Genomic DNA, 22992 nt, shown 5'->3' with positions numbered 1-22992 from the left:
CCTGGCTTTAAGTTAAGGCACCTTAAAGGTTTGTGCTGCCCATCTACCTGTGGTGTGGCGTGCTGAGACTTGCTTTGTCACACGTACCCTGAAAACAATCAGTGCATATACACACACTAGTGCTGCTATATGGCCAGAGCTCGCAGCATGGCCTATTACATGATTTTTCCAGAAAGATGATAACAGGCATCACACCAGACAGGGCATCAGTGTCAGGTCACAGAAATTACTCTACTAAATTCCAGCTTGAGGAACCAAGGAATCTTTTGGGGTTATATACAGCAACGTAGCAAGGGGCTCCTTGAAAGAACCTGAGTGGCTTAAAAGCAGCTGTACCCCCCAAAATGACCCACCAGAGCTTCGTCCCCGGGACTCCCCACCTATCTCAAAGGTAACCCCTTAGAGAGTCTCGTCTTGAGCAACAATTAATTATTGCTTATATAACCCAGAGTGGGGCCTGTCCTGTTAACTTCTGCTGTCAACCTGACAGCCCAGAGTCATCTCAGAGAGGCTCCATTGGGGAATCAGATCGATCAAATTGTCCTGTGGCCATGTCTATGAGGAAGTCTTTTAGTTGTGGATTATTGTCAGAGGGCACAGTCCCCTGTGGGTGGTGCCATTCCTTAGCAGATGGTTCTGGGCTATCTAACAAAGCTGGCTGAGCATGAGGGAGAGAGAGAGAGTAAACCAGCATGCAGTGTTCCTCCATGCAACTCTGCTCCAGATTCCTGCCTCTCGAGAGGTCCTGCACCGGCTTCCCTCCGAGATGAACTTCTACCTGGGAGTGTCTATTGGAACAAACACTTCCCTCCCCAAGTTGTTTTTGGTCATGGTGTTTAACAGAATGACATAAAGGAAGCTAGAGGAAGGCATATTCCTACTAAGTCTTGTAAGCTTCCTGGGCCTGCTAAATTTTATGGGTTTGTGAGTTTTGCTAGCTCCTTGTGTCTTATGAGCTCCTGTCCTCTCTTAACTCTCCAGGAGGACATGTTTCAGTTCGGGGGCAATAGCTACACAGTAGTGCCCATGATGAGCCAGAGCTAGAAGAATCACTGGCCCCTACATAAAGCCCTGATTGTCAGAGAGACAGGAGGTCTTCATGAGTCTGGGGAAACTTGCTGTGACTTACTTTGTCCTCTGTCTTCATAGGCTCCCTGCCTGCTCTATCTATTTTTTCTTCTATTTCTTTAACAACTTGATTGTTGAAACCCCAGGAAATTCTAAGCCCATTTCTCCCATCAAAATGAAAGGAACTTATTGATGAAATCATGAGTCCATTAAGATTGAGTGGTACATCTCCATTAGGGCCACGATTTGCATCATAAAACAGATTAACATGAAAGGTGGAAGCACTCTTCTTGGAGAGGAAATGCACAAAAGAATCTTTTAGGGCCTTCCGAATTAAAGCAGAATAAACACTCCACCAGGCACAGAGAGAAGGCAAGGGACAGGGGGGAAGGTTTCGACAGAGCCAAGCAAGACTGAAGACCTGCAGCCACATAAGTGGTGTGACTCATAGCTTAGTTGTGGGTAGACAGCAGAAGCCAGGGAACATTCGGAGCTGAAAGAAACACTCGTATTAAACATTCTGCTGGAGCAAGGGTTCCCACTGCAGTGTGCTTACAGAGCCCTGCTCTGAAGTATGCCTGGGCCGGCCGTTCTCGCTACTTTAATGGAGTTGCTGAGAACCACCCTCTTGCCCGGCTAAGAGCCTGTGGTTCTGAGTGGATGAGAGTGCTGTTCTCCTCAACCTTCCTCAGAATGTTGAGAGGACAGTTCTGTGACAAGAGCTTTGCCATGTGGCCTCCCCAGGAATCTAGATTGTTCCGGATGATCAAAGGATAATGAAATAAACCCTACATTAATAGAGCACAGGGTTCTGGGAGTGTGTTGGGGGGCGGGGATGACGTCTTCTCTTGCCTATCAAGCTGGTGCTGTTTGTGTGTGTATCACTTGCTTAGCAGCATCAAGACCTTTAGCTAAAAGGAGAGGCTGGCTTAAAGGATTGGAGCACCCGGGGGATTCGCTGTTTGATGGAAACAGGTCAGAGAAAGGAGCAAGAGAATGATCGGCCGTCTTACTCTTCTGGTGGGGTCTCTTTGCTCATGTGTGAGAGGCAGTTCATGCCAGCTCACAGACATCAAGCAGAATTTCTTCCTAATTCCCCCACTCAGTGACTTCATAGGAGGTTGGCACTGGCTAGGATAGGAATGTTTACATTGCCAGAATTGGCAGATGTCACAAACCAGGGTGTTTTTTTCTCCCCTACTGTGGTTGCCTTGTTTTCTCCCCTAGAAAATTTATCGTTAAATATTTATCAGCATTCTCCTGGAATTTGATTGAAAGATAATTTGGCCATCAAAGCAGCCACACGGCCTTCTGAAACTCTGGCTGAAAGCTTTCTGAGCACAGCAAGGGTCAAACAAGTGACCGGGCGGAGCTCGGCGGAATTTGGAAAAAGGGAAAGGATTCTTGGAATACACGCCTGTGTGACATACTCACCCATGAACACTCACCTGAGGGTCAGTGCTCACAGGGTGACATGGTAGGCACCTCTCGAAAGTTGTAAAGGGACCTTTAGGAATGTGGCCACGAGATGGACACTACTTAGACATGATGTGGGCCTCTTTCTCATTGGACCAGGGACTTCAGATAAAGGATAAGACCCAGGAGGCTGGGCCTCAGAAGGACCAATTTACAGGGCATTTTGATAGTGAACCAATTAACCTCTTCTACCTATAGGGCTCAGACAAAAGATAGTTGGGCTCAGGATGCATTCTGGGAGCACTGCCGCGTGTGGGTGGTAATGATGTGTCAGAAGTTCTTTTTCAGATGGGCTAAGTAGACTCCAGTCCTATATGGAATGTCCGAGGCTGTGTCAGAGAAACACAAAGGTCTCTTCTGCCTCCCTTCCTGGGTTCTAGGATTCTTCTGAAAAGAACCCTAATGCTAACTAGAAGGTAGAAGAGTGGAAGCCCAGACACAGATTAAGGAGTACACATAGGTTCGGCCACAATGGAGATCAGGGAGGGAGGATCTTCAACAAACTAAGAAAGAACCAGTGTATGGCCCACTACAGCGTGTCCAGGTTATTTACCTGAGGGACCGTAAGCCAACCTATCACCCTGTGAACACTGCTGTGAGTTCACAATTATGGCTGAGTTATGTACGGAAGCAAGAGAAGCGTCCGTCAACAAATGACAGGGTTAAATGGAGTGTGTGTGTATAACGAAACTTTAGTCAGCTCTAAGGAAGAGCAGAATCATGCTGTTTGTTGAAGAACGGGTGTGACAGAAACTAACTATATGAAATAAGTCAGCAAGATAAGTGTCACACATTTTTAGTCCTTTTGCACATCCTTGGGTACACACACACACACAACACACCCTCACACACACTAAGGAAAAAAAAACTGGCTTCGAAGGACAAAAGGAGGCTACGAAAGGAAACATATTTGTTCGACTTTGAGGAAGAAGCCGATTTGTCTGAAGGAGTCTGGGGACAGCCCTGCCTTTGTCTGATAAGCCCTCTCTGCAAGTCCCTGTAAGCCATATGTGTTTAAGATGTAGAGGATCAGCTCAGGGGATCAGCGCACAGCCCTGGAAGCGTTAGCATGCGCTTCCTACTTTAAGCAGCTGTCTGGCAAAATGGTCTGTCACTGTCATAGGGCAGCCGAGCATGAGAGTGCTTTGACAGTGCGAGTCTGTCTCAATCCTTCCACCCAAACTCAAAGGAACGTCTTCCCAAAGGCCGAGGGCAGCCATTCTTTGCAGCGGGAGTAAGCTCGGCTGATGGCTTAATCTGGAAGCCAATTGGCTTTCAAGGAGACATAACTCACTCCATATTTAGAGAAACGTTTGGAGTCTATTGGGACTGCTTCGGGAGGGGATTTGAAAACTTTGAAAAGGAACCTGATATGAACACTGACCGACTGGAAGACCTTCTGTCTTTCACAAGTGGGCACGTACCTGGCAGCCCTTGCTGGCTTGGCTTCAACTCCTAGATCCCGGATCATGGAAGCCCTGGAGGGTCTGGCAGTTGGTTCCGGAGTCAACAAGAAGCAGGCAGCCACCACCAACCTAGAAGTATTATCATGGTTTAACAGCAATCCAAGCAATGTCTCTGCTCCTGAAATGGAACCTGGGCCTTGTTGGACGACGTGGGACAAAGGAGAGAGGCAGGTCCACTGTGGGGTCTGTCTGTGTTTATATGGTTGGCAGGTAAGAGGCTGTCCTCAGACCTTGCAGGTGAAGAACTGGGTCTGAGATTTATACGTCTCTAATACATGTTAAGTAACAAACAGGTTGTATAATGCCTTCTCTCTTTTATGCTTTCCTTTTTTTTTTTTTTTTAAGAGCGCGCTTTGATGTCACCCTGATGACGTCTGTCATCTTCCCCACACCTGCTATGGCATGGCTGCCTTCAGTCACAAGCCTGATTCACAGCACACTCTATGTTTAGCAGCGCTCTGAGAAGGATTCCAGTCTGCCTTCAGCCCTAAATAGCTACAAATATCAGAGTAGCAGCGGCAGCCCTTCAAAGGCCTTTTTGGGAAGTGTCATGCCAGAGATGGGGTGACACAGAGGAGCCCCAGGTAAGAAGAACTCCTGGCAAATGGGAGACAGGGGAGGTATGGAGGGGAGGCACAAACTGTGTTGCTGTGCCCCCCCCCCCCTTCCTTGAGACCGTTGTACGGAAACATTTCAACGTGTTTATCTGTCTGCCCAACCCTATTTAGTGAAAAATGACTGCTCTTTGCTTCTTGTTACCATGCTCGAATGATACTATGGCAACCAGGCTGCATCGGGGGGAGGGGGCAGGTGCTGCTTAGCAACTTGAAGATTTTTAAAAGGCAAGTACTCATTTTAACAGGAACGGTTTTTTTAAATGCCAGTTTTGAGGAGTTTAAAAAAATATTAGAGATAGCAAATGGGAACAGAGTAGAAGGGTTAAGTAAGTGAGGGGGCGTGTCTTTCAGAGCTGTTATGAAGACCACCACGAGGACCAGCATGGTAGCACAGCAGGGTCCCTGTTTCGGTGTAAGGAAACTGAAGTTCACACAGATAGATGAATATTACCACCAGGGCTGACCGGACAGTGTGGGCAGGGCTGGGCTAACAGGTGGGCAACTTGATTTTGTAGAATTCTTTTTATGGCATCTCAGAAAGAAGCAAGATGTCACCTGGAAACTGGAGGGAAAAAGAAGAAATGAACCAGCGTCGACTGCTAAGAAGGTGAAGAAATGAACCAGCGTCGACTGCTAAGAAGGTGAAGAAATGAACCAGCGTCGACTGCTAAGAAGGTGATAAAGTTGACCATCTGTTCCTCAGGTAGAAAGTCAGAAAGGGAAAAGAGAAGATATCTTTATGTATATCTCCAGGATAAAGTTCAATTGTTCTCTATAGGATTCATCCATTCATTCATTCACTCACTCATTCCCTCACTCACTCATTCCCTCACTCATTCATTCACTCACTCATTCCCTCACTCATTCATTCACTCATTCCCTCACTCACTCATTCCCTCACTCATTCACTCACTCACTCACTCACTCATTCACTCATTCATTCACTCATTCACTCACTCATTCACTCATTCATTCACTCACTCATTCATTCACTCATTCCCTCACTCATTCATTCACTCATTCACCCATTCCCTCACTCATTCATTCACTCACTCATTCCCTCACTCATTCATTCACTCACTCATTCATTCACTCATTCCCTCACTCATTCATTCACTCACTCATTCACTCATTCCCTTACTCATTCATTCACTCACACATTCAGTCAGAGCAAACAACACTGACAAACAGAGCAGCCAGAATGGACTCCAGTGTCTCACATGCTGGAGGTGCCTGGTTTTGAAATGTGGAGGAATTCCTGAGCAGTGGGAAAACCAGATATGGGAATTGGGTGCATAGCGGAGGACCACTGCCAGGTCCTAACGTGGATAGAAGCTGAGCAAGATAGATGAGTATGTCAAGTCAACCAAGACCATCTGAAACCAAGATGGCTAATACCCCTCTTACCCACCCCTCACTGGCTGCTGCTGCTGCTTTCCCTGACTGTTCTGCTCTCCGAGTCATCCACCCTCGGGAATAGTGGTCCACAGCAGAAAGGCTGCTCAAACCTGCGGCGTTTTACTGGCGAACGTTACTGGAGAGGGGTTCAATAGTAGGCCAACATCGCACTGTGAAAACACACTGTCAGAGTAAAGGGTGTTTTCTGAGGCAGACTTGACACAATAGGCTACTGTCTATTGTGCACTTTCCGTAATTAATACCACTTAAGAGATGCCACTCAAGGCAGACCCAAGGTCCGAATTAGACTAGACTCAAGGGTCTGAGATTTTATCTACTTGAGACTCTGCAGGGGAGGCAGAGGGACATGAAAATGGAGGAGGCAAGGCTAGCTGGCTGAGTTTGCAGCTCCTCAGGGATCCTGGCTGTTCAACCCAGCACACCACACCACAGAGAGCCTGCTAGCTCCACTGGACATCCCATGCTGCATCGGGAAGGTCCCAGGGAGCACAGGGCCTCAGGCTGCCTGCTGCTGGTGCCCACCTCCCTGGAGAGGCCACTCCTGCCTTCCTGGTTAATAACACAGTGTTGAAAAGACAAGTAAGTGCTGCTTCGAGGTCCAGTGGTCACATTCATGTTGTGATCTTCTCTGGGGCCCGTCTCATTGTTTCCACTCACTGCTAATTGTACCCAAGTAATGAGAAACATTGTACCCAAGTGATGAGAAACCGTAAACAGCCTGCCTTCCCCAGCGCTTGCTTGCCTCGAAGGGTCTAGGGATTTCCTAAAACGTACAACACCAGAATCCACCCAGCCTTGGTTTGAAAGAGCCAATATTTATAAGGGTCTGGGTAGGGGCTGTCTCTGTTCTTACTGCCCTCCTCATGGATAAGAAATGAAGGGTTGTCTGGATCCTTGTGTGAATTTCTCTTTTCGGTTTATCTATCACACCTATCCTTGCACTGTGCTCTAACACATCCAAGTCTCTCAGGACCTTGGGATCCTCTGCCCACCTCCATCCACACTGCCTTCAAACTGTGATGATGCTTACCACTCAGGGCAAACCACACCACTGTGGACCCCTGACGTTGTTCATATCCGTGAATAAGATTTGTAGAATCCTAACATTTTACAGCGCACATGTACATGCACACACATGCACACTTGGCCACGTGGTGGGGGAGGGAGGGTCATAACCTAGTGTTTTTTAAAACCCACATTCCTATCTTATAAGTAATAAGAATCAAAGGGAAGAAGTAGTTAGCTGAGACATTCCACTTTGAGCTTGTTTGGTAACTAGTAGGAAGCCAGTAGGTTTGAGATAAGACCCCAACCCACAATTCCCTGTACTTTACGGGAAGTGGAGAGTCTCTTCTCCTCTCAGGGATCATAGATACTGAAATTATGCCTGCCCTTCTGAACAAGACCAAACAAATATACTCAAGTTTTTTCAAATATTGGCCCTCCATATTTTGGAAGGCAAATTGGGAGCCCTCTCAGGCTGTTTCCCAGACTTCCAAACACACAGAAATCGTCTGGGGACCTGCGGAACTGCAGGCTGGGATCCAGCAGTTCTTGGGTGAAGATCATACACTCCCCACCTGTGCCTGGGCCAATTGCTCAAAGGAAAAGCTGAATTGTATGTTGTCTTTCAGATCAAGAAATCTTCCAATATCATTTCAGTTTCCTATCCTTTAGCATTTATAAAAGCACTGGAACTACATCGGCCTTTTACTAAATCATGTCCAATATGTCTGGACAGAAGACTGTTAAAAACCTAATAAAAAAGCCATACATCTTTCCTTACTCGCCCAAGCTCCGGTCTCAGTCCCGTTTTGAAATCTTTACTTCTTTCAGTTACTTATAGCACGGTCATCGTCTGGAAAGTTGGAGACAATGACTAGAAGACAATGAAGGGACGAAATACAAGGTGTCTGGTGCAGACTGATATGGCCAGGCACGTAATTAATGCCTCTTTAAAAGTGAACAAAAGCAGAGCAAGAAGTAAAAAACAAAGCGATTACGCATCAGCTGCTGAAACACTGTGTCCTAGCTTAAACGAGGCTGGAAAAATGCTTCCACAGAGAACAGGATGCTTGAGGACTCTAGCCTTTTCCCGGAGGGGCTGTAATGGCTCCAGCCTCGCAGACGGGCTGCGCAGCGGCGCCAGCGAGCTCTGCTGCCCCCTGCTGGACGGAACGCGGGACTCGCGCCAGCCAGTCTGCGAGGCTCCCGCTGGCTCCCTGGGGACCCAGCACTCCTCCAGCAGGTTATGCAACACCAGCTCACTTCAGGAAAGGAAACCATCGACTTCATGGAGCTTCCAATGAGCCAGTGTTAAGAGTAAGGCGGAGACTAGAAAATAGCACGCATGTGTCCAGCCTTGGAGGCGCGTGTGTAAGGGGAGTGGACTAACTGAAAGGAAGCAGTGTAAAGATTAGCCGCAGGGTATGGTCTTCTAGTGACGCCGCACCTCATGACCAGCTACTGACATGGTGGGCGGCAGTGCTTCATTTCCGGAGTGCAGCCCCATCTTCTAGCTCCTTCAAGGTTATAGATCTTCTAGCTGTGTGACCTTCAAGGTTTTAAACTCTGACTGTTGGTGAACCATATCCAGTGGGTTGGTCTTTCCTAACAAGACACACAGTGAAGGCTTTATAGAGAGGCATATTAAGGTGGAGCAGGGCTATTCCCTCCTTTTACTGTTCAGAAATAATAAACATTTTGATATTTCCAGTATTCGTCCGGATCACCATATCTTTAGAGGAATTTTTCTTCTATTTGGACCGACCCTTTGGAGTTTTACCTTTTGGGGTTTTACTGATGTGAAGGAGGGGTCGTGGTGGTGGTGGCCGTTCACTCTTGTCCAATCTGGATGTGGATTAATGGTGTTTTCCAGCCCATAAAATATTTTAAAATTTTTATTTCACACGGGGTTATGAAGCATCGCTGCCTTTACGACAGCTCGACTGGAACTTTCAAAATTAAAAATGACAGGAACTGAAAGTTGTCATAGAGATTCCAAGGCACTACCATTCTCTTATTCTGTAGACGATGTTCTGCGCTTTTCAACCAAGTAAGAATAGATCTCTGGAGATGAGAAGATGACCACCACGTGTCTTTTCCCAGTCTTTGGATGGTACCTTTCACATCCTGGAAGGGAGAAAGCTGAGTCACCACCACAGAGTCTGAACCTGATTATCATATTCAGTAGCCACTGCCAAGCATACATTAGCACCTCTCCCAGAACTACTCTCTGTCTGCACAGGGCACCTGGACACTCTGCTCATGAGAATGCAATACCCAACATGAGTCAAGAAAGCCCAAAGACGTCCACCCTGATCTGGTGATAGATGACACCTGACCTCCTTAGCCAATATGCAGACTGAGACTGTATCTGGCAGAGTTTCTGGCTGCAGAACCCTTGACCGTCAGAAGTGAATGAAAGTTTGGTAAGCTGTGCTGGAGCACTGCCAGTGTGCGGTGCTGTGAGCCGCCCTCACAGGATTTCAGGGAAGAACTGTGGGGAGGAGGCACTGAATGCCTTAGATGCAGCGGGGAGAAAACCCTTCCTCCTACACCCTTAAAACAGAGCGAAAGGAAACAAAATAATAAAACTAATAACAAAATAACAAAATAATACCCCCCCACAAGCTACACCCTTACTTTTCTGGTCTCACCTGCTGCTTTCCTTAGGAGATAGTTTCAATGGAAAAGATTCTAAAGTTCATGTGTTCGAAAGCTTCTTGACCTTGCAGTTGGCGATGATCTTTGGGGGGTTATGGAACTGTGGCTGGGGTCACTGGGAGCCAGGTCTTTGGGGTCACAGCTCTGCCCTATTTTTGGACCCAGTCTCTCTGTGTGTCATCTGTCAAGAAGTGAGCAAGCTCTCCTACACTCCTTCTGCTCTGGTTCACCTCCACCAATACCCGTACTCTCAACCCAGGGGTGAAAATTCCTTTCTCCTTCAGTGTGCTTCTTCCTGGGCATTTGGTAGCAGCAATTTCAAAAGCTAAGCTACCTTACTAGTATGAGCTTCAGTGGTTTACACCAGGTAGGTCGAGGGAAAGGTAAAACTTGGGATTTGCTCAAAACATGGCCACACACACACACACACCTGATGCTCGACACACACAGCCAGGCACACCTGATGCCAGAAAGGGTGAGGTGGGGATGTCAGAAAGTCCTGGGAGGAACCCAGGCTGTGTTCTAGGCACATATCTATAGCTCATAGTTTGTGTGTTCTTGGAAGACACAGAAGTATTATAAACTCGTAAATAGAATTGCATAAGACTGTACTCATGACATAAATGATTCCTCACACGAGCGAACCAAGAAAGCCCAAAGATGTCTACCCTGAACTGCAGATAAAACATCATCAGACCTCCTTAGTTAGACGCCGCTGACACACATTCGGAGATCTTATCCGGCAGAGTTTCCAGGCGTACGGAAGGTGGATTGAGTTCAGGATGAATGAACTATTGAACAGTGGAGCTCAGGGAGTGGGCGATGGATTAGTGGACAAAAATAGCCCTGGACACCTGTGTAAATCCTTGGTGATCTGATCTACGCCATAAAAACCAGACAGTGGGCATCTGTAACTCATAATAAGTCCTTTCTAACATCACTGAGGTTATCTTAAAGAGCCTCTTGGTGCTCCCCTCCCCCATAGCTTTAGAGTGGGGCCAGGCTGCTAACTGCGCCAACGCTGCATTTGGAGGGCTGTGACTTGCAGCCTGACCTCCTGGAACTGAGTGGAGCAGCAATCAACAATGACTTTGTAAGCTGATCCCTGCTACAGACCGTACAAAATCCTCAACGGGGAGAGCTGCTTACCTACAGAGGTCACAGGAGCTCTGTGCTCACCACCCCTAATGCCCGTGTTCCTTGAAGTTGGCTGTTCCTGAGTTGTATCTTTTGAAGTGAACTGGTAAGCCCAAAGGAAGCACATCTCTTGTTCTTTTATTTATGTTTTTATTGTGTGTGTGTGTGTGTGTGTGTGTGTGTGTGTGTGTGTGTGTGTGATTCTGACAAATTGTAAAACAAGAGGCAGAGCATGGGACTCTGACTTTGCAGCTTGTTGGTCACGGGTACAGGTGACCTGGTCTTGCAGCTGGTGTCTGAAGTAGACGAGACAGTCTTGCGTGACTGAACCCTTTCCCTCTGGGGCTTGTCACTGACTCCATGCTGTTAGTGTTAGAACTGAACTGAATTGTGGGACACCAGATGGTATCTGGAGAGTTGGAGGGTTGATTGGTGTGAAGAAAGAGCCCACACATTTGGTGTCAGGAATGTTGTAAGCGAAAACATTTTGGAAGTGGGAACTCAAATCTCTATTCTGTGACATGGCAGCCCAGAAAAAGCCAGGCCATCACCTACCAGACTTGGCCTCTTCTCTCTGTCTCAGAGCAAGTGACCCAGCTCCACTTCCACTGTAACTGCTGGCTTGGTTGGATTCTTCTCACAGAGGATGCCCTCAGTTGTTGGCAGTGTAAGACTTTGTGAATAAACACAAGGCAGCTGGGAGTTTGATGTCAGCTGCTTTTGTCCCCAACTGAACTGTGCAGCTGAGGCTCTGCCTTCTAGTTCCTGCTTGGCCTGGTAGACACCATGAGAAGGGTGTCTGCTGTCCATGCTGGGTGCAGACCTCAGCAGATACAAGACACACAGGCAGGGCTGACTGACTTCCATTTTTAATTTCTCAATTGTATCATGATCTTAACAGGTCTATCAGAGAGGGGGGGAGGAGAGAGAGAGAGAGAGAGAGAGAGAGAGAGAGAGAGAGAGAGAGAGAGGAGTCTGTGTAGCACAGTCAGTACTGGTACAAGAAACCACAAAGGTGTGAACGTTCCTATTTATCCGTAATGGTTTTGATCCCAAGAACACAGTAAAAGGCTGGCAGTTACAAGGAAAGTACCCCACTATCAAAATGACTGGCTGTGCAAAACCCTCATCGTCACTGGTTTAAGTCAAAAAGTAAAAAAAAAAATTGTCTGAAAGGATGGCGAGGAGTACTGATCTGAGCTTCTTCATGATGAGGCTTGAAAAACATGTTATGTTAAAGAAGCCAGTTGTAAACACTGCTTACTGTCCTGCTTGTAGAGTGTCCATAAAGAACAAATCTACAGAGACTTTAAGTGGATTAGTGGTTGCCTAGGGAACCTCCCCTCAACCCTGTGTGTGTGCCTGTGTGTTTGTGTGTGTGCGCATGTGTGTGTGTGTGTGTGTGTGTGTGTGTTCATGTGGTTTTGTGGGTGTGGTATGTGTATGTGTGTGTGTGTGTGTGTGTGTGTGTGTGTGTGTGTGTGTATACACACATGATATTTCAATGGCACTAAGTAAATATAGTTGACCTGTGATGTGGAGACCCGCTCCAATCCCACTTTCTATGGTATTGGCAGACATTGATTCCTTTGGAAACTTGGATGGCATCGTTTAATCTGTGGAGTGGGAAAAAGGAGACGAAGGAAGGAAGAGGAGAGGAGACCATAAAGTAAGCGGATCTAACCTCCGTATCTGCACTGCCATTCCATTTTCAAGTTTTGTTTCTTTGCTTTCAGAAGACCGTAGTGTTGGGAAGATAGGAAAATGTTGGGGCATATGTCAGCGCACAGCAGACAAAGACAGGAGGATGTTACAGGGCTCCATAAAGAGCAGAGTATCGAAGGGGGGAAAGAGAAATCCAGGCCAAAAGAGTGCTGAGAAAAATGTTTATTATTAAAAATTGGCAGTAGCCCTGGGTTCGGTCCCCAGCTCCGAAAAAAAGAACCAAAAAAAAAAAATTGGCAGTAGAAGAATCAAAACACCTAAATAATTCAATTATCTTACAAGTTTTTAAGCATATTATCAAAACATTGTTATTAGCCCCTGAATAATTCGTTTGGAGCAAATTATATCAAAGAATTATTTCAAGATTTTAAGTATATAATTCACTATCTTTCATAAATGTTTTTACAACACAGGGAAAATGTAGATAAATTCAATCTTAACGTATTCCCTAATAAGCAGAATATTGCTGTTAGTGAATACCTTCCAGTTTTCCAAATTGTTCTCCCTGTTTCCTTTCCTTTCCTTTCCTTTCCTTCCCTTTCTTTTCTTTTCCTTCCCTTCCCTTCCCTTTCTTTTCTTTTCCTTCCCTTTCCTTCCTTCCTTCCTTCCTTCCTTCCTTCCTTCCTTTCTCTCTCTTTCTTTCTTTCTTTCTTTCTTTCTCCCTTCCTTCCTTCCTTCCTTTCTTTCTTTCTTTCTTTCTTTCTTTCTTTCTTTCTTTCTTTCTTTCTTTCTCTCTTCTTCTCCCACACACAGAGACATACTGACAAGCATGAGTTGATAGCTCAGGATTTCTATAAACACCTGTGGTGGTTTGAAATGAAAATGGCCCCATGGGCTTACAGGAGGTGGTACTTTTAGGAGGTGTGGCCTTGTCACTGGGGCCTGGCTTTGAGGTTTCAAAGCTCAACCGGGCCCAGTGTCTCTCTCTCCCTGCTGCTTGCAGATCCTGATGTAGAGCTCTCAGCTTACTCTCCAGCACCATGCCTGCCTGCATGCCACCATGCTTCCTGCCGTGCGGATAACGCATGGAATATCTGAAATGCTTTCCTTTGTAAGAGTTGCTGTGGTCATGGTACCTCTTCTAAGGTACAGAACAGTAACCAAGACCGTCCTATTAAATACTCTAAAGCAAATTGTTTGTTTGTTTAGAGACAAGGTTTCTCTGTGTAATAACCCTTGCTATCCTGGACTCATTTTGTAGAGCAGGCTGTCCTTGAACTCACAGAGACCCAAATGACTCAGCTTCCCAAGTGCTGGGATTAAAGGCATGTACCACCATGCCAGGCCAGCCAGAAAGCAACATTTTTTTAACAGTTTTAAAATGACAATTTACTGTAGCCTACAACACCATTTAATACCTGAAAACTTGATTATGTATTATGTTATTAATCATAAAAAATGTATTGATGAGCATGAAAATGTTTTTGATAAAACTTAAAAACAATTACTATATATATATATATATATAAAAGAATAGAAAGATACTTTTCAAGAGCATACAGAAATTTCCCCCAAGCCAATAGACAGCAGTGTATTTAGTTGTGCAAACTACAAACATTACTGTTAAAATCATAAGCAGGAAGCACATTATCATGATTAATTTGCAACATTATAGAATATATGGCTAATTTAATTAATATTAATGAAGACTAGCTAGCAATGGGAAAAGAACATGTTATAAAAATACCCTCAGAATATGAAAATTATTAAAAATAAAATATGTATATATGTGTTATTTTGGAATACATAGGGAAGACAGTAAATTAGGTGCATGTGAAGCAAACATAGAAAACGGCTTCTTTATATACATCACTGAGAATTTAAAATAAGGACCAACCTCCCTATTAATACTACCAAAGAAGTCATAAACTATGCATGGATAATACATGAGGAAATTAATATGTTATGCATGACTCTACTGTACTGAGGATTACATAGATGTGGAAAATTTTGCTCTATTTCTTTATGAGAAGACTTAATACTGTAAAGATTTGAAGATGTTAAATAAAATCCAATTCTTCAACTCAAGAGTTTTCTCTGTTAACTCATCAAAATGGTGCTAGAATATATAGGGAAAGACGGAGGCGTGTAGCAGAAACAGCATTTCAATAAGGAAAGCGAATTGATATGTCTCTCCAGTGGAAACCCGCCACTGGCGATAAACAGCAAACTCACCGGTAAAACCCTCAGTGAGTCGTCTGACAACGGCCCATGAGAATCCCTAGAAAAAAAATTGTCTGTCCAGGCTGGTGCACTAACCAATGATACTTCAGTGACTATGGAACCTAGAATGGTGCTGAACCAATAGACGACCATTTCTCTTGGGGTCTCTTTAGCTCCCAAAGAGCCATGCCCTGTGTACCAGGGTTGCAGACCTAACATTCTAATGAACAAATAAAAACCTCTGGAATGTCTGAACTTGACGATTCTGTTGACACACCAACGGAAAGGTAAGAACGCAGCCAGGTAACACCCGAGTCCAGTAGTTGAGATTCTCCCGTCTTGCTTAAACACAGCTCTCTGACGTTTCCGCAAATATATTTTAAGTTGTCTTGTTCTGTTGCTACAAAAGCTGCCTTGCATGAAATAGCTTCTACATGGGGACATTGAATTAAGGGAGATGTAAATCTGTCTCTTGGCCCATCATCTGTCACATTTTGCTCCATAACAAACCGTGTCTTTTATTCCTTTGAGATGGGGCTGAGCGGCACCTGTCAGGTTCCTTATGTGCACCGTGGAAATAAGTGACAGAGCACCTAAAAGCCCCAGAACGCTATGCATCTGTCGTTAAGATGGGCAGAAATGACGAAAACCACAGTCAGTGAGGCAGACGTCAGTCACTAGCTGTTACCTGACGTCGAGTCCCCCTGCCTTGTCCTTAAAAAACAGACTAGATTTCCATATGAGTGAGGATGGATATAGCTTTAAGACTGAAACATCCAACTTGCCCTGAGTGACCATGATGGAGGCAAGGGAATGCTGGGAGATTTTGAGGAAGACAGTCCTAGGGCAGCTGCCTGCACCAGGAGTGAACTGTGAGGTGTCCTCCTTTCTTCTTGTCACAGAAAAAAGCGTCGAAGTCGATAGATGTTAAGGTCAAGACCGAGCAGGCTGTTTCGGGGGTGCATAGATTTGAACTCTTCGTCGATGTCCCACTAATATAATCTTCAGAGTTCCTCTCTAGTCTCTGTATCCCGTCCACGTGTTTATGAAAGTCCAGCCCTTGCTTTACAGGCAGAGACGCTAAGGAGCTTAAACTAATTTTGCCTTGAATCCAAACAGTTGCATCTTTCGCTCACACCGAGAGAACTCGGTGTCACCCCAAACATAGAGACTACTTCCTATACATGATTCTGGAATGTTCAAATACTTAAATAAATGTAGACCTTTAAAACTGCTAGCACTCTGCCTAGGCTCCGCCCCACAGTTACCTGGCAACGGCCAGGTACGCCTGACTCATTATAAAAGGAGCTGCTCGTGTGTCCGCCCCCTCCACTCTTGCTCTTGCCTTTTTGCTCCCACTCTGTCCTCTCACCTCTTCACTCCTCTCTCCCCATTCCCCTCCTCCCTCCCTCCCTCTCTCTCTCTCTCTCTCTCTCTCTCTCTCTCTCTCTCTCTCTCTCTCTCTCTCGCCACGTAGGCACACCCCTCCCCCTACACGTCCACCAAACATATTCCTTCTCTCTTTATCTTTTTTATAAAACACAACAAAAAACACCTCGAGGAGTCTCCTTAATTTTCTTGTGGCTCGGGTGTTTCTCAGCGGGAGCAATTCTGAAGCCAGAGGACACTTGGCGCCGTGCGGAGATGTTTTGGGTGGAAAGAGGCACGTGCTGTCTCCCATCTTATATGGCAAAGGTGGTCCCCCACAACGGAGGTATAAGTTCAAAGCATCAAGAAGGCAGAGGTTGAGAAGAAGGCCGGGTAATGACTTCCAGAGATTGGATGGTAAAGTTAAACAGCGCCCATGCCTTTCTCTTTGTTTGAAATGTTAAAGGCTTAACACTCAGCCAAGGTAGAACCACTCCACTCCTCCCTCCTCACAGCAGCCCCCCCCCCCATTGCTGTGCTGTGCTGATGGGTCATCAGAATTGTTTATGTTTCTCAATGCTCTTCGGATGGCTTCAGAGAGTGGTACAGCTTCCCTGAGAGCTTTTGCTCGGTGGTGTAGGGCTTGTCTGTTGATTGAGCCATCACACATAGATACCGGCACGCGGTTTTGATGGATGGCTTGCCTTCATTTCCTATCCATAATGGAAGGCAGTGCCCCAGCTAACTGGGCATCAGTGCTGCAGTGACAAGAATTCCATCCTATTCTTTCAAAAAAAAATCACCATTTTCATTTTGAGAGACAATTGTATTGATTGAGAAGATGAGTTAAAGACTCTAATCAAATAACCCAATAGTTGGTAAAGCTGTCTGTCGCACAAGTTGGATTGGAATTGGCGTCTCTTGTACCAGGTCTAAAACCAGGCATGGTAGCTTGCATCTGTATCTGTAGCCTGGTGCTTGGTGGGGCTGGGGGTTGGAATCGGAAGGTTGGAATGGAGGTGAAGATACCTAGATACTTGAACTTCATTGGACGGCTAGTCTAGCCAAATCCACAAGCTTCAGGCTCAGTAAGAGACCTTGTCTCAAATAAAAAGGTGCAGGGAGACTGAGGAAAGCACCTGACATTGAACCCTTCTGTGTGCACACATGAACTCTCAAGTAAATAAGCACACACTTACATTTGCACACATATACACCACATATGAGAAAGATGATAGGGAGGGAAGGAGGGAGGGAGGGAGAGAGGGAGAAATGTCAGTTTTGGTTCTCAGACCACAAGTGAAATGATTAAAGACTACGGTGACTTCAGACAGTCACACTTAAGCCTGAGAAGTAATTACCTTTATTCTTTCAAGATTCTGGTATTGATATTCACCAGTGTTTCTGAGTGGAATACAACCAGGGAAAGTCAGAGCCAGGATACACTGAAGCATCATCTAACGTACAGACTTCTCCATCTTATACGCTAGGGCAGCCTTTTAAAACATTTCTGATTCTTCCAAGTGGCCTTTAGGGACTCGAACTAGGAGGTGCCCTGTGACTTCTCCTGAGAAGACAAAGAATTGACTGTTTACCCTGAAGGGCAGTGGCCGAGCCAGGATTCTGTCCAAAATCATCTTGGGGTTGGGGTTACTTATGAGACCATGGGTGACCCAGAGTCAACATTACTGCTGGGAGCTCATCAGGGTAATGACAGGCGGCCACGCCAGTGAACGGTCCTGTGTAACATTAAGTGCTCTTAAATAGCTACAGCATTAAAGAATCCCCCGACAAATACCAGGCAGCTACCCTACCAAAATTCCCCTCTTCTGTCAATTGTTCTCCTGTGTGACCGTTAGAAGGGAGGAGTATTATGAACATGAGGAACCCATGTACATCATGAGCCTCCCTCCCTTCACAAGGGAATGTGGACAGGCCCAATCTCCTGAAGGTCCCATACCTGTGATCATAGGTGCAAGACAGCAACAGTCTAGAAACACCACCCAGAAGTCCCCGAGAGAGGCGGAACGTTTGATAAGCAACCCCAGGTGACCTAGAACATATCTAAATGTCTTGGCGTAGACCTGCATGCTTCTAGTTCCCTGTAGTGTGTTGTGAAAAGAACTTCCCTTCATGCCTTTAGCAAGAGATAGATAATAACTTTGGGGACAATGTATCCTTGATTCTCTTTGGCAAAAGGGAAAAGAATCATACTACATATTAGAGACTGTCATTTAAATTGCGAGAGGGAAGTAAGGCCAGTTTTGGGCATTCAGCACATAGTTTCTGTGAAGCCAGTCACAAGGCACAGTTCCCAAGGCATGACTCAGCAGAGAGAGCTGCAGAAACTCAAACTGTGACTCAGCATCAGTTGCTTTCTTTGAAAACTTAGCAAAGCCTCCAGGCTTACAAAGTCCAGGAGAACAAGAAGAGCACGAGGGTCAATGTTAAGGAGATGTGAAGTCCTGGCTACCAGTGGGATGACTCTCAAGAGTGGCAGATGCTGGTAGGAAACCATCAGGTTGTCACCTCGTCTCTTTGGATTCAGGATCAGAAACTATGGGGTGGAGGGTAGACCCTGGCTTGTCTGCATCGTCTGACCATCTCACTGTCTGATCTTGACAGTGACTTTGGAAAGATCCAAGGTCCCCCGTACACAAGTTTATGGCATGAAGGCAACTGCACTAGCTTGGACAGACTCTGGAGACGGAAATATAAACAGATGTTCACATCTGTTCACAACAGGCTAACCTTGCGTCCTTCTGCTGGTATGCGTGGTGCTCCCTCATCAGGTGGGGCAGTGGCAAGGAAAATTCAGGTGGTGCCTACAATATAAATTATTTATTATATGCCAAAGTAGCCAACACCACTGAGAGTTTGACAATAGGTCTTAAATATATATGCATATATACATATATGAATATATATACACATAGTTATATGTGTTTATGTATGTATACACACATATATAAATATTTACTTATTTATTGAAGTCTTATTTAATTGGTGTGCATGCACACATACACAGATACACAGATATACAGACACATAGACACACAGATATACAGACACACAGATATACAGACACACAGATATACAGACACACAGACATATAGACACACAGACACACACACACACACAGACACACACACAGACACACAGATATACAGACACATAGACACACAGATATACAGACACACAGATATACAGACACACAGATATATAGACACACAGAGACACAGACACACACACAGACACACACACACAGACACACACACAGAGACACAGACACACAGACACACACACACAGACACACACACACAGACACATACACACACAGACACACACACAGAGACACAGACACACAGACACATACACACAGACACACACAGAGACACAGACACACAGACACATACACACACAGACACACAGACACATACACACACAGACACACACAGACACACACACACACAGACACACACACAGACACACAGACACACACAGACAGACACAGACACACACAGACAGACACAGACACACACAGACAGACACAGACACACACAGACACACAGACACACACACACAGACACACACAGACACATACACAGACACACACAGACACACACACACAGACACACCAGGCAGCTATAAAGGAGGACAGTCCTGGGCTCAGTCTCTTGTAAATCTAGCCCTGTTGTGCAATATGTGCTCATTTTACCTCTGATATCTTCGTCACACCTTTCCTGTCCATTAGCCTCGCTGAGAGCTCACTGGATCCGGGAAGTTGCTAATAAAAACCCAGGCGGGGATGGCACCTGCAGACAACTCACTCTACCTAGCCGTCAGAGCTGGCCTGGAAGAACAAAGGCTTTCTGGGGAGCTGCAAATCACACATTGATCTTGCCCGAGAGTATCTTTCCTTAGCGATGAGAAGCTGGAATAAAACGAAGTGGAATGAAAAGCGGCAAGCAGAGGCCCTGAAGACTCCCACAGAAATCCTGGTTCTGCAGATTTACCTGTGCCGTGGGACCCACCTGTGTGGGACGAGGCACTTCTTGTTGAGCGTTCTGCTGCTCCAGAGTGCTTCAGCATTACGTGTGGAAAGCAGAGACTTGAGGAAAAATCAGTCAAACGAGAGCATTGCATAACTCGGACCACTGGAAAATCCATTCCCCCTTTAGGCATCCCAATGAGGGCAGTAACAACTAAGCATGTTCCGGCTGTCGTGCTTACTCTAATGCTGGCACTGGGGAGGAGAGGAGGCAAGTGCATCCTAGGAGTTTGCTAGCAAGTGAGCCAGCTTCACCCCCTCACGCCACTCCCGGTGAGTTCCAGGCTAGTGGGAGACCGTATCTCAATAAACAAGGTGGTCAGAATGGAGGAATGTGGTGTGTGTGTGTGTGTGTGTGTGTGTGTGTGTTTGTGTGTATGTGTGTGTGTGCTTGCACTTACACTCCATTGAAAGCACATTGTGAGTTTGTATAATTCCCAATAATACCTTATTCCTGTTCACCAACTGGCCAAGGCAGAACCTCCCATGTTAGGGCTCTCACATGGTGAGTAGACTCATGTGTGTACAGTCATGACATCACCACCAATATAAAGACAGAGAATCATTTCTTCCCCTTCAAATTTCCAAATGTCCCATTGAAGGCCACCCTCTCGCTGCTCCATCTCGGACATACGTTTCTGTCCCCATGGCTTGGCTTTGTGTGGCACGTGGAACTATGCTGAGCCGTCTGTCTTCCCTGCACCTTGTGGATCTGTCCATCTTGCTGCAGACTGACTCCAGTGGGTGCATGCTCTTGACCGCTAACCCATAACGCAGTCCCGATGGATGACAGGGTATGCTTACCCCGCTCGTCAGGTGATGGACAATTGCTTCAGGGAAAGTGTGGGTCAAGCTTCTATTTCAGACTAGAGCTTTGTGTGCACATAGCATTCCCCTCTCTTGGGTAAGGCCCAAGAGTAGGATCTTGGGATTGCATAGCTGGTCCTGTGTGTGCTTCGCTGTGTGAGACTTGTCCTCTAGTCCTTTCCACTGCTGTTGGCCATGCTGCCTTCTGCTCAGCCACGTGAGAGGGTGGCATTCAAGCGTACCCTCCCTTTCTGTCCAGTGCCGTTATTTTTAGATTTTGCATTCTACCAGGTTGTAATGAGACCCCCACGATGACTTCAAGAGCATGTGCTGTCGAGCACGTTTCCTTACTTTTTATTGGCCTTTTACCTTTTCTTTCAGGAAGTTCCTGTCTGGATGGTTATTCTTTCATCCATTCCTTCTTTCCCTGCACCCAGGTTCTTATGTGGTACTGGGAACACAAACACAGCCCAGGTCTTCCTGATGATGCAGCAACTGATTCACTCAGAGACCTTTCCCTCAGACCCAGCTGTCCACCCTTAGAACTTAGTAAATCTCCATTTCTTCTAAGTGCCATTTCCTATCAGGTGTACCTTTTTTTTTTCTGTTGTTTTCTTAAACTCTCTGGCTTGCATGTCCATTTTATCAGTATTTTTTTTTATATGAGCAGAAGCTTTAAATGACGACAGTCAAGTCAATCAAAATCTCCCTCTGTGGCTTGTGCTTTGTGCCTTGTCTACCAAACACATGCTCCAAGCTCAAGACATCAGTCTTTGTCTCCAGGCCAGGACCTTTCCAGTTTAGGCTTTGTGTTTGGGTTTATGATCCAGCTGTAGTTAATTATTCCTATAATGAGATATGGTTTAGGATGGCTCTTCTCTGTTTGTTTGAGATTTTCATGCATGTGCACGGTGACACACCCGCCCTTACACTTTCTCCAACTCTCCTCTAGTCCTCGAACGAATCTTCCTCCCAACTTCACCTTCTCTTGTTTCTCATCATCTCATTCTTAAAACCCTGCCACACCCAATTAGTCTTCCGTTCAAATCCTCCCATATGCTTCTCCCCACTCTTCCTTAAGTTTCTGCCCCCCTTTTTATTGTTATTGCGTGCCTATATGCATCTGTATATACACATATACTTCTAACCTGTTAAATCCATACAGTGTTACATATAATGTGTGATTTTAGGCCTTACTATTCGGCACTGAACAACCAATTTGTGTTGTATGAACAACCAGTTAGTACAGCATATATGGGCAGTACTAATTATTTTTTATTTCTGACTATCCAGTTCCAATATAACTTGCTGAAAATCCTCTTTACTGAATTACTAAGGCAGTCTTGTCAAAATCAAACGAGATGTTCATGTGTCTTGTGTGCTATCCAATTCTTCTATGTGCACCCTCATGCTGATACAAGAGTTTCTTGACCAGGATATTTCTTTTATAGTAAGAGTTTACTTGGACAGTGTGAGTTCTGTAATTTTTCCCTTTTCAGTATTTTTAAAAATTTTTCCAATATATAGTTTTAACTTAATTTATACAACAGAATCCTCTTAAACACTTGATTGGCATTGGGTTAAGTCCATTTATCATTTTGAATATTTTTTATGTTTCTACCTGATTAAAACTTCTAAGAATATTAAGTAGTTCCTAAACATTACACGGAATTCAAATTTCAGTGCTCATCCTGCCCCACATGTGGCCCATACATGTACAGCCACCTAACTAGATAAGATGGATGAAGCAAAGAAGTGCAGGTGGACAGGAACCGGATGTAGATCTCCCCTGAGAGACACACCCAGATTACAGCAAATACATAGGCGAATGCCAGCAGCAAACCACTGAACTGAGAACTGGACCCCTGTTGAAGGAATCAGAGAAAGGACTGGAAGAGCTTGAAGGGGCTCGAGACCCCATATGAACAACAATGTCAAGCAACCAGAGCTTCCAGGGACTAAGCCACTACCCAAAGACTATACATGGACTGACCCTGGGCTCCAACCTCATAGGTAGCAATGAATAGCC

At 45.6% G+C, this 22992-nt stretch overlaps 1 long non-coding RNA gene across 1 annotated transcript; it reads left to right on the top strand.

Annotated features, from left to right (window-relative positions):
• Nucleotides 1–2334: 2334 nt before the first annotated feature.
• On the top strand, nucleotides 2335–20485 carry LOC102547244 (uncharacterized). The gene is made up of 6 exons (XR_001841468.3): nucleotides 2335–4220; nucleotides 4356–4594; nucleotides 5165–5330; nucleotides 7883–10955; nucleotides 12427–15024; nucleotides 19860–20485. It is a non-coding gene; the product is annotated as an uncharacterized LOC102547244 (long non-coding RNA).
• Nucleotides 20486–22992: the final 2507 nt, after the last annotated feature.

This window comes from Rattus norvegicus, chromosome 15, assembly GCF_036323735.1.
Source record: "Rattus norvegicus strain BN/NHsdMcwi chromosome 15, GRCr8, whole genome shotgun sequence".
In the NCBI taxonomy this organism is placed as follows: domain Eukaryota; kingdom Metazoa; phylum Chordata; class Mammalia; order Rodentia; family Muridae; genus Rattus; species Rattus norvegicus.
Note: the sequence above shows the minus strand (reverse complement) of the source record. Positions and strands in the feature narration are given on the sequence as shown.